At 36.0% G+C, this 17,305-nt stretch overlaps 1 protein-coding gene across 7 annotated transcripts in view; it reads right to left on the bottom strand.

The window, feature by feature from the left end:
- The window catches only part of Jmjd1c (jumonji domain containing 1C), a 173,877-nt gene that overhangs the window by 61,664 nt on the left and 94,908 nt on the right, over positions 1–17,305 (bottom strand). For 4 of the 7 annotated variants that reach the window (XM_038344048.1, XM_038344053.1, XM_038344052.1 and 1 more), the window contains exons 1-2: positions 13,947–14,493; positions 10,088–10,201 (exon numbers count right to left, since the gene is read on the bottom strand). The gene's annotated coding sequence lies outside the window, so the exon portion shown is untranslated. Of the gene's footprint in view, positions 1–10,087; positions 10,202–13,941; positions 14,494–17,305 lie in introns of those variants that run through there. The other 3 variants (XM_038344050.1, XM_038344051.1, XM_038344049.1) reach the window with 2 other exon arrangements.

The raw sequence follows: 17,305 nt of genomic DNA, 5'->3' as shown, positions 1-17,305 counted from the left end.
GAGATAAGCCCAGTTTTAGATAAGATGCTTCTCTCAGACTAAATCAACTATGGTTTTTAACTTGACTGCTAGACTGTTGGTCAGAAATGGCTGCTTGCTTTTTTTTTTTAAACCTTAAGAAGCTGACAGAAGTGCCAGGAAGGAACTCCAAAGGTCAGAGTACAACTACTTCATCCAGCATTTAAAGGATTTCCCCAGGCCAAGATATTACCTTCCTAAAGGCTCCCCACACACTGAAACAAGAGGGGGGAGGTTCAATGCCTACCCACATGCACAAACAGGCTTGTTTTTGAGGCAGAGCACTGTTAAATACCCGATAAGCACAAAACATACTTTGGAAGGATAACAAGTAATAGCAGCAAATAGAATTTGATTCCCCACCCTGGGGGGTTGTTGTGTAGTTGTCAGGAAATCCTACCTAAATATGCCTCTGTGAGAAAGTGGAAGAGAAGGGGAAACAAAAACAACTGTAGAAAATATGTTTTAGAATTAGACACTTATAAAGGGGTATATACTAGCAGCTGAAAAATTTATTGGGTGGAGAAACAATGGTAGAGAAGACAAAATATTAAAATATGAACAGTCCCAGGTGAAGGAAGACCTAACAAGTGTGTGAATGGCAGGAGTCACAACCACTCACAAGACTTAAGCACACTATTCTATGAGAAGAGAGGACCTGATGCCTTGCTAAGCACGTGAGAACTGTTTAATAGGTCATTTCATTTTACCCTCCCTCAGAACCCTGGTATATATAAGTGCCTGTATTTTATAGATGTAAAAGTTGTTCATGTAAAAATTTCTAATTCCCCAAGTCAAACTTTAAATCATGACAGGAAAGACATAGAAATCATTGCTGTTAATCACTTGTGCCTACATTCAATTTCTAGGGCCAAACAGTCAATTAGCTCCTTTTGATGAAGCAGCAGCCAGCATACCACCACTAATACACATTTTTCTATACATACATACATACATACATACATACTTACTTGCTGATTAAGTGTACTTAACAATCTCTTCCCTCCTTTATCAGATCCTGACCTATCTATAGATCTAGTATTATGTCTATTATTAAAAACACAAACCTTTTTCCTAGCAAGGCTGGTAATATCCGGATGTTTCCTAAATCTACATTATCACTGATTACTCGGTGAATCTTGACACTATTGTTTACTTTTATCCTTAGTTTTACCTCCTCCCTGAAACTTTAAGCCATTTTAGTCTCTACTGGCTTTATATTTCTCGATTAGGAATTTTTGGCGCTTTTAATCAAGTCTACTTCAAGGAATATCTTTTTATTTGGGGAGATAAGGTCTTCCTTATTGCCCAGGTTGGTCTCAACTTCACACATCTGCCACCCAAGGACTCTGGAAGCTAAGGTGGGAAGATTCCAAGTTAACTTTCATGAGTCTACAAAACAGAGAGTTTAATAAAATACAACTTTTGATACCAACTCCCAACTCTAATTGTCATTATATTAAAATGAATTTTACACACACACACACACACAAACACACTTTCACCAGATCAAATCCTGTTTCTCACAGGAATGTTTATAGTGTTTAAAACAAACAAACAACAACAACCCCAAAACCTCCAAAACTGTAAAAGCAACAATTCTCCACCTGTGGGGTTAAACAACCCCTTAAACAGGGGTCACCTAAGACCATCTACATATCAGATACTTAAAGTAAAAACTATAAGAGCAGCAAAATTACAGTTATGGAGTAGCAACGAACAGAACTGTATGGTTGGGAGTCACCACAATATGAGGAACTGTATTAAGGAGTCACAGCATTAGGAAAGTTGAAAACCACTGCTCAAAAGAGTTATGTCTGTACTATGAATCGGACTGGCAGTATTTTTAAGTTTGAAAAAGGAATGCCAGGCATGCAGGCGCACACCTCTGATCCCAGCACTCGGGCAGAGAAAGGCAGATCTCCGAGTTTGAAACCACAAACTTCAGAGCAAGTTCCAGAACAGCCAGAGCGATACAAAGAAATCCTGTCTTGAAAAAACAAAATTATTATTATTATAAACAAACAAAATTAAGTTTGAAAAAGCATGTCATTTCCTTAGCCGTTTAAACCAATAGTAACATTTTGTTTACTTTCTTTTGTAAACTACTAACAAAATCAAAGTATGTTGAGGGATAGATCTGCTTATAAACAAATTATTATGAGTTTCATTGTCTGTATACCATTTATATTAATTATTTAAATCAAGAAAGTATAGCATGTGCTTAGTTTTAACCAAAGCACCAGCTAACTTTTCCCTTTGGCTAACCAAAGGCTATATTTTTTTTTACCTTATTTGAATTATCTCCTGATTATGAATCAACTCCAAACTCGACAGGACAGTGACAAAAATTCTTAAGAAACAACTGTGTGTCTCTGTTACACAACACATCCTCAACTAATGCTAATTTATCCTAGCCAATTGTTTGAGCTATTTTTAGTAAACCAATTGTGCTGGGTAACAATTACCTTAAGATTCTTCTGAAATCTCAATCAATATATTTATATAAGCAATGGTGGGAAAATTATAGGCTCACTAGTAGAGAGTGCTTGCCTAGCATGTGCAAGTTTCTGAGAAAATAACTTTAATCACTGAAGGAATAGAGAAATTACAAATATGCAGGTAGATTCTTGATGGGTGGTGGCTGAGCAGTTAAGGAAAGTTGCTGCTCTTGCAGAAAACCAAGATTTGATTCCCAGTATCTACATGGTGGCTCACAATGTTCTTTAACTTCAGATCTAGGGGATCTGATGCTTTCCTCTGGCCTCCAGAAGCACCAGGTACACACGTGGTACAGATATAAGCAAACACCAACAAACATATAAAAGATAAAAGGGCATGAACTGGAAGGAGAGGAGGGAGGGAAAACTGGGGTCAGAATGTAATGTATAAAAGAAGAATAAAACAGAAAAACACCTGCATTCCAGTGTGGGAAACTCATGACAAGATGGCTCAATAAAAGACACTTGCCACCACATTTGACAATTTGAGTTAGAATTCCAGAACTCAGCTGGGCAGTGGTGGCACATGCCTTTAATCCCAGTACTCAGGAGGCAGAGGCAGGCAGAGTTCAAGGCTAGCCTGGTCTATAGAGAGAGTTCCAGGACAGGCTCCAAAAGCTACACAAAGAAACCCTATCTCAGAACTCACCCCTCCACACACCGAAAAAAAAAAAAAAAAAAATTCCAGGACTCTCATGATGGAAGGAGAGAATCAACTTCTCTTTCTCTGCCCTCCACACATGACGTGGCTCATGCACACCCATACAAATAATAAACACCACATAAGTACTCTTCTAAATCTGTAGAAGTGCTCAGGTTATCCAAGCCAGTGTACTTTGCTATAGCTAGCCAGTCACCCACAGCAGTACTCTATCTACTTACTGAGTGCAATGATTCAATGTTTATACACTACAAAGTGCCACTAAAATTCTCATCACTAACTTTTAGTTCATTATGATCCGAGCTTCAAATTCAAACATAATCATTAAATTCTAAGATTTATACCTAATGCTATAAACCTTTCCCTATACCTTATGCTAGGGAAAATATCTGAGTATTATAATACATATTCAAATCAACAAGACAAAAATGGTATATAAATTTGAAGAAGCAAATTATTCATAAAAATGTAGGGATTTTAACTGGTATCCTTTGTCTAATTTTCTTTTATTATACTTAAAAGCAGAAGACTGTCCTGAATAATAAAGAACTGCTGGAGGTATCAACATCCCATGTCAAGTTGTATTACAGAGCTATATCAACATAAACAGCAGTTAGACACAAAAACACATGTTTTGATCAATGGAATCAAATTGAAGAGCCAGACATAAATCCACACACTTACAGACACCTTATTTCTTTTATAAAGTCAGAAACACACACTGGGGAAAAAAGAACATCTTAAAAACGGCGCTGGGCAAACCAATTAAAAGAATTAATAGAAATCCATACTTATCACCCAGCATACAACTCGACTCCTTATGGTTATCAAAGACCTCAACATAAAACCAGATACACTAAACCTGATAGAAGATAAAGTTAAGAATAGTCTTGAACTCACTGGTACAGAAACTGAGATCAACAACTAATAACTGAACCTCATGAAACTGAAAAGCGTGTGTAAGGCAAAGGACACTGTCATAGGACAAATGGCAGCCTGCAGAATAAGGAAAGAGTTTTACCAACTATAAATCCAATAAAAGGATCATATCCAAAATACATAAAGAACTCAAAAAACTAGATATCAAGAAAACAAATTAACTCAATTAAAATGGGGGCCAGATCAAACAGATAATTCTCAAAAGAAGAAATTTAAATGGCTGAGAAACACACACACACACACACACACACGCACACACACACAATTCAGCATCCTTGGTCATCAAGGAAATGCAAATCAAGATTACACATGTCAGAATGACTGAGATGTCACCCAAGTGACAGTTCATGCTGGAGAGGATGTGGAGTAAGGGGAACACTCATCCATTTCTAAAGTGGGACTGGAAACATGTACAGCCATTATAGAAATCAGTGTGGCAGTTCCTCAGGAAGATCACAATCAATCTACATCAAGACCCAATTATACCACCCCTGGGCATGTACCCAAAGGACACTTTATCCTCCCACAAAGATACTTGTTCAACCATGTTCACTGATGCTCTACTCATAATAGGCAGAAGCTGGAAGCAAATGTGATTCCCCTCAACATAAAAATGGACAAAGAAAATGTGGTGTATTTACACAACAGAGTACTACACAATGATATGTGCAGACAAATGGATAAACCGGAGGTGTGGGGGATCATCCTGACGGAGGTAACCCAGACCCGTAAAAAGAAATATGGTATATATTTGCTTATATGTGGCTATTAGCTGTTAAGTCAAGGATACCCAAGCTATAACCCACAGAACCACAGGAGGTTAAATATAGAGTGAGGGAGTAAGGGGGACAGACAGCTCTCTCTATGAAAGGAAAATAGAATAGATAGCTATGGATAGATTGTGGGTGAGGGACTGGAATGGGAAAACAAGTAGGGAGAGGGAAGGAAGAAGGGGCGACGGAAGGAATATGGGGAGAGACAGCTAAAAATAAGGGCCATTTGAGAGACAATATGGAAACCTAATAAAAGCAGCTTTCCAAAATATATGGCTATGAAAGTGATCTAAATAAAATCATCAAAAAATGAGGGAGTCAGAGCCCCAACTAACTAGCTATCTCGTCACCAAATGAAGCTTCCAGTATGGGGATTGGGTTGCATCTAACTGAATTGTTGGCCAAAAGGGTCCAATGGGAATCCCCAACCAACCCAGGCTGTTGTCAAGACTATAGGTTGCTCTCCACAAACTGATAGCAAGATCCCATGGCTAATGACAACACCTATACATTCATTGAACCCGGAAAGTCACAATGGTTCCTACACTGAGCTTCACTCCTACACAGGAAAGACATTGCATGCTACCAAAATAGCAACATTAAACCAATCCAACCACAAATCCTTTAGTCTACAATAGTGTCCTGCCTGTAAGATAATCTAGTGCCATGGTAACACAAAGCTCCTGGGAGTAACCAACCAACATGAACTGCCTTAGTACCCACTCCATAAGATGGAATTCATACCCAGCACTGCTTGTTACACTGCTTATATGACCAAGAACCATGGACTAAATAGTCCAGAGATCTAGGGTAAACTCAAATACCACAGTCCAAAAATAAAAAAGCAGCAATAATTCCTAATGACATTCTGCTGTAGTCATAGACCAATGCCCTGGGTGGCCATCATCAGAGTATCTTCTTCCTGCTGTAGATGGGAACTGACATATAATCTGCAGAATGAGACCTTGGAAACTCAGCTCTAAATGAGGTGTCTATCAACCCCTCCCCTCAGGGTTCAGGGAGCAACATGGTGGAAGATGAGGCAGTTATATTTTATTTTATCATTATCCTTTAGAAGCCTCTTTATTTTTCTAATGAGACAGAAAAGGAGTAAATCCAGATTGGGGAGGGAGGGAGAAACTGGAAGAAAAGAGGAAGGGGAAACTGTAATCAAGGTATATTGTGTGAGAAAGAAAAGAAACAAAACAAAACAAATTTTCAATTAAAGAAAAAAAAAAAAAACAGGATTATGATTCCCTAGAAAAGACTGGACTATCGAAGCAGATAAAACCATATACAATTGATGAGCCATAATAATTTTCAGGCAAGAACTAATCTCTTCTATATCCTGTATGAGGCAACCAACCTGAAAACTGCAGGTGTGTGCATGGCTACTCGCCAAATACAGGACAGGCCAATTTCAAAATCATGCTGAAAGTTGAATGCTCTGACTTTATCATTTAAACTCTGATCAAAGGTACAATCAAATTTAATGGGGAAAATATCAACTTCTGTATCAAATTCCCAAGTGAAGCAAAATCAACTATAACACAACCAAAGGCTTCAAATAAAGAAGAAATGACATCCCCATCCTCACCCTCATCCCCAGCAAAAGAAGGAGTAGAGTTATGGAGTTCTCCATTTGCTTTCCCTGCCCCCTTCCCCCACCTCTGCTTCAAAGAATATTAACTGCAACTAGGCATTATCAGGAAAACTAAGGAGAGGAAGCAACTCCTTTGTGTGCACAGGAAAAGAAAAACAAAATTAACAATGCTAAAGGTGCTCGTTCCTACAGTAACCTAATGAAAATCCATGTAATTGTACTGTGTAAAGTACTGGTTCAATTCTTCTCCCCAGTCAAAATTCTTTCCAAAATACTGAAAACATTCAATTTCCTGTCACCTAAAAACTGACCAGAGCAAATAACTTAATGTATGTAATCTGATATTAGATCCACTGAAATCATTTATTAGGGTAGAATGCAAACCAATGGCCTAAAGTGAAAGAACTTATATTAAGTGTGAAGTCATCTACTTTGTAAACATTTCTTTACATTGTATCTATGTTCTCATTCTAGGTTAACCTGTGTGAGAGATGGTTTCAAAAGGTCTGGAAGGATGTCTCAGTGGTTGATACTGTCTGTTCTTGCAGTTCGATTGCCAGCACTCTCCTAGGACCTAACTCTATAACTCTAGTTCTAGGGAATCTAACACCATCTTCTGGCCTCCACAGGCAGTGCATGAACACTGGTGCATATATACCTGAAAGCAAAACAACCACTATACTTAAAACAAAAAATACTAATTGAGAGAAAAAAATTAGATTGTACAATTGCAAAGCATACTGCTACAGAATGGAATGCTGAGAATTCAGAGATTAGGATGACAGACTATCATTTCTGGGGATTTTTTAAATGAAACTTAAGTCTCATTACTATAGGCTAAAAATTACATGCAAAAAAATAATTTCTAAAGAGATAAGGCCCCTCCTACAAACCTAAGTAAGTCATTATTAAAGGACAATTACCAACCTGATTACAAAGAAATTGCTACATGAAATTTAGAGCATGAAAAGATGTGGCAATAAATTGCAAGGCTAGTTTAAGTATCAGAACTCCTTTGACTTAATGCATTTTTACCTTCTACACTTGAGAGGTCAAGGAAGTAACATATATCATGTTTAAGATGCCAAGGAATTTAAGGTACTACTTGAATGGTGGAATACAAAAAGAATTCTGGAATTAAGTCTCTTTGATCAAAGAAACTCCAGTATTTTTTTCTTTTCTCCAAATGTGTCTATATTTCATATTAATTTGAATAATTATGAAAATGATGTTAAACCGTGTTACACCTCTGTCACATGTCTATTCAGTATGCTAAAAACATATAAAACTGGAAGCATGTTGATACTTATAGCAAGATTTAAAAAAAACTAAATATAAAAAATGTTTGTAATCAGGTGAGGTTGCACACAACCTGTAATACCAGCACTGGGGAGGCTAAAACATGAGGTTCACAGGTTGTATGACAGTCTGGGTTACAGTCCTATCTCAAAATAAGTGAAAGAATGAATGCATTTTTATTTTATTAAACACTTGCTTGTAAAATAATAACTTTCTTATAAACTAAGAAATTCTAAAAGTCAAGTGTTCTTAGGTTAAAATCTGCTTTTTTGCAAATATAAATAATTAAATGTCAAATAATGGACCACTTCAGCGAGTCACCTCACTTCTCAGAGATACAAGAACTGTCTAGGCCAAAGGCTGATTTACACATCTATTAGAAAAGCAGTCTAGATCACTTGCGAACAAGCACAATTCAAACTACATAAAATTTTAGATCCTATGCTTTTGTTGTTAAAAAGAAAATAAATTACCAGAATCTGAAAGAAGTTTCTAAGTATTAGGGAGCAGGCCAGCACAACCCACCGTTAGCACACTCTTCTTAACAAATATGTTGCAGTTAGACCACTGCGACTTTATTTTTAAAAGTAGCATATATATAACTATTACACTTCAGATCCAAGTTAAATTACCATAGTGCTAATAAAGCAATCAGGACAAAAACACTATGAAATGGAGATACCCTTTATCTCACCTATATGCACATTTAAATGACTTTACAAATGATAATGAGGTCTACAGTAAACAACACTCACAAAAACAAAATAAAATCCAAGGGAAAAGTTCCAATGCCTTTATCACTAAATTGGGATTTGCTGTGAATTTTAGCCATAAATGTAAGTCAAGAATAAAAGTCCACAGTACCAAACAACAAAATAAAATAACTACACTACGTGAGAAATAACAGTAAAAGACAAATGTAAATTTATGTAAATTAGAAAACAATGTTTACAGAAAGGAAACTGCTCTCATTTTCACAAACTTAAAAGAACTACTCCAATAATTCCCTTAGTGTTACAACTTCCGCACAACTCTGATCAGTAATGCAAACCCTTGTTCTTCCCATCGAGACATCAGCTCTATACTTCATATACTGAATAACAGCAACTAGTCTGAAATGAAACAGCAATTAACTTTCTACTACTTCGGGGGGGGGAGGGGAGGGAGATAACGTAGTCCCCTCATTTTTTTTGTTTAATGCAGTTATAATACTACTTAAAACATTTCATTAGAAAAAATATCGCAACCAATGTGTGTATATATTTAAAATACTCAAAGTTCAATTATGAAAATGTAAACATTTTTAATTTAAAAACTCTAATAAGCTAGAAGATTAAAAACTACATTATTCTCTTTTCCTTTGTTAAAAGACAAAGGATTTAATTTTTACCTATCTTTGTATATACATGTCTCTGTGTATATATTCTAAATGCCTACACCAGCAAAAGTCAAACCAGGACGTCAGATTCTCTGGAGCTGGGATTACAGGTAGTTGTGACCTGCCTGCCTAATGTCCTCACCAAGAGCCCCAAGTGCTCTTAACCATTCACACATCTCTCCAGCACCACTGCCCGCCCCACAGTATATTTTTCTGTTTTTCCTATGTTGCACAGGCTGGCCCTGAAGAGATCCTCCTACTTCAGCCTCCTAAGTGGTAGGATTATAGGTATGTATCACCCACTTCAAAGAGTAAATAAATGTAATGAGTTACCTCACATAATTTAAATCTGTCTATTGGAAAACATATTTCCTACAAATGCATTTACTTAAGCTACTGAATTATTTAGTTATAACAACTTAAAATTTCTTCTTAAGTAACAAAGAACTGGTGGTATTGTTCAAGGGAAAGCAAGTGACTATCCTCATTGTGGCCCAGGGCTTGATTCTAAATAATGCAAAACCAAACAACTCCTCATATTAAAAAAAAAGATAACAAAAAAACTGAGATGTATTTACATAGTAAATACTAACAAATACATGTATAGACCTAGCCTCTCAGCTCTAGAGAACTGGAGATGAACAAAAGCAATACTAATGTCTAGACAGTTCTTCTCTAACATCCAGAATATAACGACTGCTGTTCTCATGCCAGTAATCCTAGCAACAGCAAGAACGTTCCCGATTCACAGGAAAGTCTCAGCACATATTAACTGATAAATTATGTTATAATCAAAATATATTGAATGCATTCACTTTCTTACATACCTAATATGTTAAGTTTAAGAATACCTGAATATGAATGAAGTTTTTAATGAACAAGTAACTTCCCCCAAAGTAGTGTACAGTTTCTTACCTGGTATGGCTGAAAGGCACTATCTTCTGTTAAAAAATCCAGTTGCTTATCTATAAGAAATTCTACTGCAGTGATCGAACTAGGTATACTATTTTCAACCAATGGTTTGAAGGTCTGTCAAAAAAAAAAAAAAAAAAAAACTAATGGTTATTTTCTGGTTGTATACCCAAAGGGTACATGAGTACATGTTTAAATATCATTGTCACAATTGTATAATGCTTTTTATTCAAACCATAGACTATTTTGTATTCAATAAAAAGGAATTAAGTACAACCAGAGTAAATAAGCTAAAAATCACACTGAATTAAGCCATTATGTATTTTTGAAAAGGGTCTACCAAACATACATGTATATGTTCCTGCTTAACACTAAAAAAAACGAAACTTTCTGAAGAAGTCAAACACATTTACCCTCTTTTTTTCTAAACCATCAAGAGAGAAGTTATCTAATTTTAATACTGATCAGGAAACATCTGATCTAACCCCACCCCTGCCTTGCTCCAAGAACAAGCATAGATCTAGTTACTTCAGTGAGAAAACAGAGGGCAGCAGGAAGAGGGCAGCAAGAAAGGCCACACAGTCTACATAGCAGCAGTCTCCTGTCTCACGTCTGTTAAACGAGAGAGTTGAGACCACACTGCAGTAAGGGAGGTGGGAAAGTTAGAGGAAGGAAGGAAGAACACCGTGTTTGTTTTCTTAAATGACTATCACCACATTCTCATTCTTAGTAGTCAGCTTCAATAAAAATGAAATGCACTCATATATCTATACTACTGTTTATTCCAAAAACTTTCAAATGAAAACAGAACTCTACCATCTAAAAACAAAACAAAACACTGTGGCTTTCCCATGAAAGAATAAAAATCTGAAAAAATGCAATTAACAAACTGGGCTTCTAAACACAGACACACACACACAGACACACCCCCACCCCCAGAGACAGAGAGAGAGAGAGAGAGAGAGAGAGAGAGAGAGAGAGAGAGAGAGAGAGAGAGAGAGAGATGAAATTTTTCACATTACAAGGCAATATGAGTTACCATTTGGACACAAAACAAAGCTTTTTCTCCCAGAGACAAATAAATGTTTCCCCATCCCTAAAACTGCTGGTGTTTGTGTTTATCCACTTGTAGTCACTAAGTCTTAAAGAAACATAAAACATTCTGAGGTGAAAAAGCCAAGACTTTTAATTTGAAGTGAACTCACCTCACACTAAAATTAAAATTAAAGAGTTAATTTCTACATTTAAGAAATCCCTAACAGGACTTTGGATTCACTGCAATCTACAACCTTTTTGCTAAGGACACAAGAACAAATATTTCAAGCACCTCATTTCTACTCTATTTTACATTGCAATGAACTTGAGCAAATAACATTTTCTTTAATTGAACTAATACAGAAAAGTTTCAGAACAAGGGGTAACAGCATATGCTAATTTATTAGCATGTACAAGAACCCTGTATCTCTAGAACCAAAAACTATAAAAATAAACAAAATCCCTCTCTTGCATACTGGGCTTATTTTTAACATTTGTGATAATTAAATCTAATTACAATAATGTTCTACTATGTTCCAGCCTAGCCTTTCAAGTAGTAGATATTTATCAAAATATTTTGTGTGGGAAAATACATTTTCACAATAAAAAAATTTCCACATTACTTGGTTATCTATCACTGTTCACTGATATCATATTTTTTCGATTTCTTGGGCCTAGATTCCTAAAATTACTATTTCATGAAATCCTATCATTACTTATTAATAGAATTTACTCACATTTAAAAAAGTATGTGCTATCTGGTTATATAAAATATGTAAACATTAAGAGCTATTAATTTACCTTATTTCTACAAAGAAAAATTTTCATGTTATACTTCTATTAGTTTAGCTTTGGTAAATAAACAAACACTGGCTCATTCTCAAGAGGACTTTCAATCTTTGGACATTATCTGTTTCTTTTCCAAACACTTCAGGCCAAGCCATAAAGGTTAACAAAAAAAAAAAAAACGATACACAAAAGATTACTAACTAAGTGGCTAAAGACACAATTCAATTCAGTAGGATCTGACACAAGTAAACTTAGTCCTAAGTGCCTCTTTCTTAGGCAAATAATACAGGTGTTTTGCATTTCCTGAGACCCAGTCATTTTATAATATCAAAAACATTCCTGAGAAGATCTTCAAGAGCTCTCATTTTAAAGGTAGACCAGAGGTATTGACATAAAACACAGCAGGTTAACATAATTCAAATTACTTTTAGTTAACTTGTAAAAGGGTTCAATTTCTAGATAAAATAATTTCTCAAAATTTGACGGTATTTAATTGAAACCCTTTGATAAAATGTGGGTGGCAAGTAATGTATGACAAATAAATAGAAAAGCTCATTTACAAATGATACCATGTCTAATTACATTTAAAATACAAACATACCCTCAACAAGTAGACACTTTATAGTGCTTGTTAAATAATATTAAATTACCAACTGTGCCAGTTTAAAGCTAATACTTTATTAAAAATATAAATACAAACATGAAAAATACAGTTAAAATATGTACTATGATTTTTTTTAAGATGTCAAATCAGTTGATGTATCTAATACACCAAAAACTAAACATGTTCATATTAAAATGTAAACAAATGGATTCTGTACCTTTAATAATGAATCCATAGCAAAAGTTTCTCTGCTGTAGATGTACTGGAACGTACAGAAACTAGAATCATGCATAACTAATTTAGCACTCTAAAGACATTCTATGAGGAACTTCCTCAGCCTAAGTGGGAGCAAACCCAGTAGAATATGGCCTTAATCACAAAGGACTTGAATCTTTGAAAACCCAAATGAAAGACACAAATTTAAAACAACATTTAATTGAAACAAAACATGTTTTCCATTTTATTAGTGGATTAAGAACTCTCTTAATGTCATCTGTTAGTGTTAATCAAACTTTAAAAATAGTCTAAAGCCAAAATAAACCCTGCTGAGAACCTATATTTCTAGAAAGGCCTACCACGCTATAGGAAGAATGCTCGAACAACTGTGTCCTGTTTGGGGCTCCATGCTGCACCGCATTCCATTCACATGAGGAAGAGGCGAACAGATGAGCCCTCCCCGAAAAATATTTTTAAATAAATCATCTACAGTTCTCAAATACAGCTCAGCTGCTCAGACAAACACATTAAAACTCACCATCTACTACTTAACAGGAAATTCGTGGGGTTTATGTCTGCAGCAAGGGTTTCTAACAATCTCCGGTTAACATTAAACAATTCCTTTTTCAAGTTAAAAAAAAAAAAGCTCATTAACTACAAAAATACAAGTTTAAATCTCAACAAAGGAAAATACTGAAACTGAAAATGATCTAGGCCACATTTTAAGTCAAGGTTTAGCCTACAAAATTTTAAAAAAAAAAAAGGACTGGAACTGCTTGAAAGAACAAAGTCCGAATTCCCACCCAAGCAGGTCTATTGAAAACATGATACTGTTAGAAAACAAGCTGGGGGTGGGGAAGGGAATATATATTACCACCACCACCACCACCACACACACACACACACACACACACACACAAGACAACACAAAACCCCCCACAAAACAAATACTCCTACTTCCCTTAAAACACTGCCGCCTAAACACGTCTGCCCAAATACTCAAAACATTTAAACTCTACTTTTTAAATTAATTTTTTTAGTGTTACTAAATTGACAGCGACACAGTAAACCTCTTTCTAAATAGTTTTAGAAATCTTAAAACTAAGAACGCTGAGCCTAGAACTATAAAAGGCAATGACCTCAATTCCTAAGGCTAAGAAGCAAAACCAAATGTAATAAAGACAAAAGAAAAAGGAAGCAGAAAAATACAAACCGTACTTAGTTCCTGAGAATTTTAAAGTATCTTTAAATCTCAGCAATCCAAGCCAAGGCTTTAAAGGTCAGTAACTATAGCTGACATTCATTCTGTTCTTGAGCTGTACTTTTTAATCAAGCATAAATACTTCTTTAGTCTTCAAAAACAATCACAGGCAAATGGCTTTCAAACTAAGCATTTCGGAGCTCACTTGCACCGCCGTCATTGTATAAGCCAAGACCACAAACCCGAGCAGAGGCTGTAACCTACAAGCCTCTGAGCAGCAAATGACGATTTTTCTGTCTGCCCGGCTCAGCCCTGGCAATGATGAGGATTACAACTTGCTCTTTGTCATCAGCACTGTGGTGTTAACGATTCGAAGAAATCCTGCAACTGAAGCACTACTGCATCCTCCGATCTGGGTCAGGATAATTTCTCCCGAGGTCGCTTACATAACCAGTAAGATACTCCAAATAAAGAGAACAGCCATCCATTAGCTAGAGGAAGCTTTCCCACTGTACCGTCTGCATGGAAACACACTGCAGTCGCTTCCAACGGCACAGACACCCAAATGAGAACGAGTACTTGGCTTAGGGCGCACTGAGAGAAGGGAAGAGGCGGTGCTCTGTAAACTGTAACTAATCCCCCGTCACAGGTGCTGATGGAGTCACTTCCAGCACGAGTCACATTACTGGTGATTACTCATTTGGCTGCGGCCATAGAGACTGGCTCATAATTTTAACAACAGACAAAGACAGACTAGTGGCGAGACGAAGAGCTCAAGTTTACTGTCTCCTTCGTAAAGCAAATACAAAGTTTTTGTTTTCCAGAATTAACAAGGCAAGAAAGCAAATGAATCTTAAAAAATGTGTAATATCAAGTTGGCAAAAACAGAGAGTATTTATCATTAAGATATTTTTAAAACCTGTGGCTTGAGCTTTTAAAAATTATTTTGCTATGTAACATTATACAGACTGAGCAGATTATACTTAGGAATACATATGTATGCATATATACACACATGCAAAAACAATTTTTAAAAAGATGCCATGAATTTGAAATATAGCAATAAGGTTTAGAAGATGGATGGAATATGAGAGGGTTTGGAGAAAGAAAAGGGAAAAGAGAAACATAAGTATAATCTCAAAAGTAAAAAGTTATTTTGTCTTAAGGTGTTTAAAAAAACTCAAGAGAAAAGTCAATTTTAAAAATTGTGACGCTGAGTGTCATGGTTCATTCCTTTCCTTGAAAAATAGAAACAATGAGTTCTAGATCATCTTCAACTACCTAGGGGTTTAAGAAAAGCCTGGCCTAAGACCCTGTCTCTCCAAAAACAAAAGCGGGGGAGGGGAGAAGCACTTCATTTGACACAATCCTGTACACCTATAACATCAACACACATGGAGATGAGGGGACTGCTGGGAGTTCAAGGCCAGCAAGGCTAGCAGAATGCTATCTCAAGAAAACAAAAATTTTCAAAATTAAATAGGTGTAATAAAGTAAAATAAAATGATATAAACAACCATCTCAGAAGCACCCTATTCAAAAGGAAAGCTAGTTCATAACTCTAGGGTTATGTTATACAATATTAAGTGAAGTAAGTGTGTGGCTATGTAGCATCTAAAATGTAGATCTCTGAAGTGGGATATGTGTTGTCTGCACAAAACAAAAGAAATGAATGGTAAGATATATCATAAATTTACACTGATTATAATCGAAATGACATTTTGGTTATGTTGGTTAATATTATAATTCCCTGTGTATTGCTTTTCAATTTTTAATGAAAGTACTAAAAGGCTTAAAATTACATGGGTTGCTCATTTATTTCTTCTAGACCAAGACAGTGTTTTCTTATCTTATAAATAGAAGCTTATGTGATTTTGAAACATTAACTTCAGCCACTCAACAACCTAAGGGCCAGAGATGCAAAGCATGATTTCTGGCTTCATGCTAAACATTAAGTCATATCTACTCATCTGTCAGAACAATCAAATTTTAAATCTTTACAACATAAAATAAAACACTAGCTCCTGACACAGAGACCTCAGTGTTAATATTTACCTGAATGCTTTCAGTTCCATTTAAGAATCACATGAAGAAACATACTTACGATAAACACATGCAATAAAAATGTGAAAATAAAGCCTTACTGGGTGTGGTGGTTCATGACTGGGAGGCTGGTACAAGAGGACTGGCATAAACTTAGGACCAGCCTGGGCTAGACTGAAACCTTACCCTAAAACCAAGAATGGGTATGGAGTAAAGATGAAGTAATAGGCAATGATTATCCTAAGTATAGGAGTAAATATACTCTCTTTTTTTATTTGGTTTTATTTTATAGAGCATAGGTGGTACTAAAATAAAATAATTTATAGACAATGGATGGTACTAAAATGTTGCTTTACCATAAAATATTTTAAATAATGCTGTCAAGAAAAAATAAAAATCACAATATGTAATCATAACTCATTCCTACAACATAGAAAGTACACAGGAAGGGGGAAACCGGTTATATATGTTACAAAGGACAACCAATGGACTCGTATATCAATCTCTTTCTGAGTCCCAAATAACACTGAGCCACGAAATATATCACATACCTAAGGATTTAAGTATCAGATTTTAAGTACCTTTTTATACTACATTTCTACAATGTACAATACATATTAGTCTGTTTAATATTTTGCAAGATTAATCTTGTAATAAAGCACCATCTACTTAGCATTGATTATAAATGCAACAGACTTTTCAAATGCTGCTCAAGTACTATCAGACTCCAACAGAAGCAACAGCACAAAGAACCACAGGATCAACCCAACTGCACAGTCATCCATCCGTGCGCCTTAAGATAAAATCAGAATAACTAAGATCATCAGTGAGGAACCAAACAGTCATCTTAAACACACTTCAAACTGTAAAGATGCTGAAGTAAAGTGAAAAGGTGTCTGTAGAGAACTTAGCTAGACAATTCTTGATGCAAAACAAACATTTATAGATACATACAAGCAGCTGGTGACATGCAACAGGATACTTTTAAATGTTGAGTTGGCTTTTGACATGTTGGTAAATACATTAATACGTTTGCTATTGTAATCCTAACAAGTTTCGAACACATAAAAACAATGAAGTAGCCAGGCGGTGGTGGTGCACACCCTTTGTCCTAGTACCCAGGAGACCATGGCAGGCAGGTCTGGGAGTTTGAAGCCAGCCTGGTCCACTGGGAGAGTTCCAGGACAGCTAGGGCCTACAAAGAGAAACCTTGTCTCAAAAAAACAAACAAGCCGGGCGGTGGTGGCGCACGCCTTTAATCCCAGCACTCGGGAGGCAGAGGCAGGAGGATCTCTGTGAGTTCGAGACCAGCCTGGTCTACAAGAGCTAGTTC

Source organism: Arvicola amphibius, chromosome 9 (assembly GCF_903992535.2).
Source record: "Arvicola amphibius chromosome 9, mArvAmp1.2, whole genome shotgun sequence".
NCBI lineage: Eukaryota > Metazoa > Chordata > Mammalia > Rodentia > Cricetidae > Arvicola > Arvicola amphibius.
The sequence above is the reverse complement of the archived record's forward strand: the minus strand, read 5'-3'. Positions and strand labels throughout refer to the sequence as shown.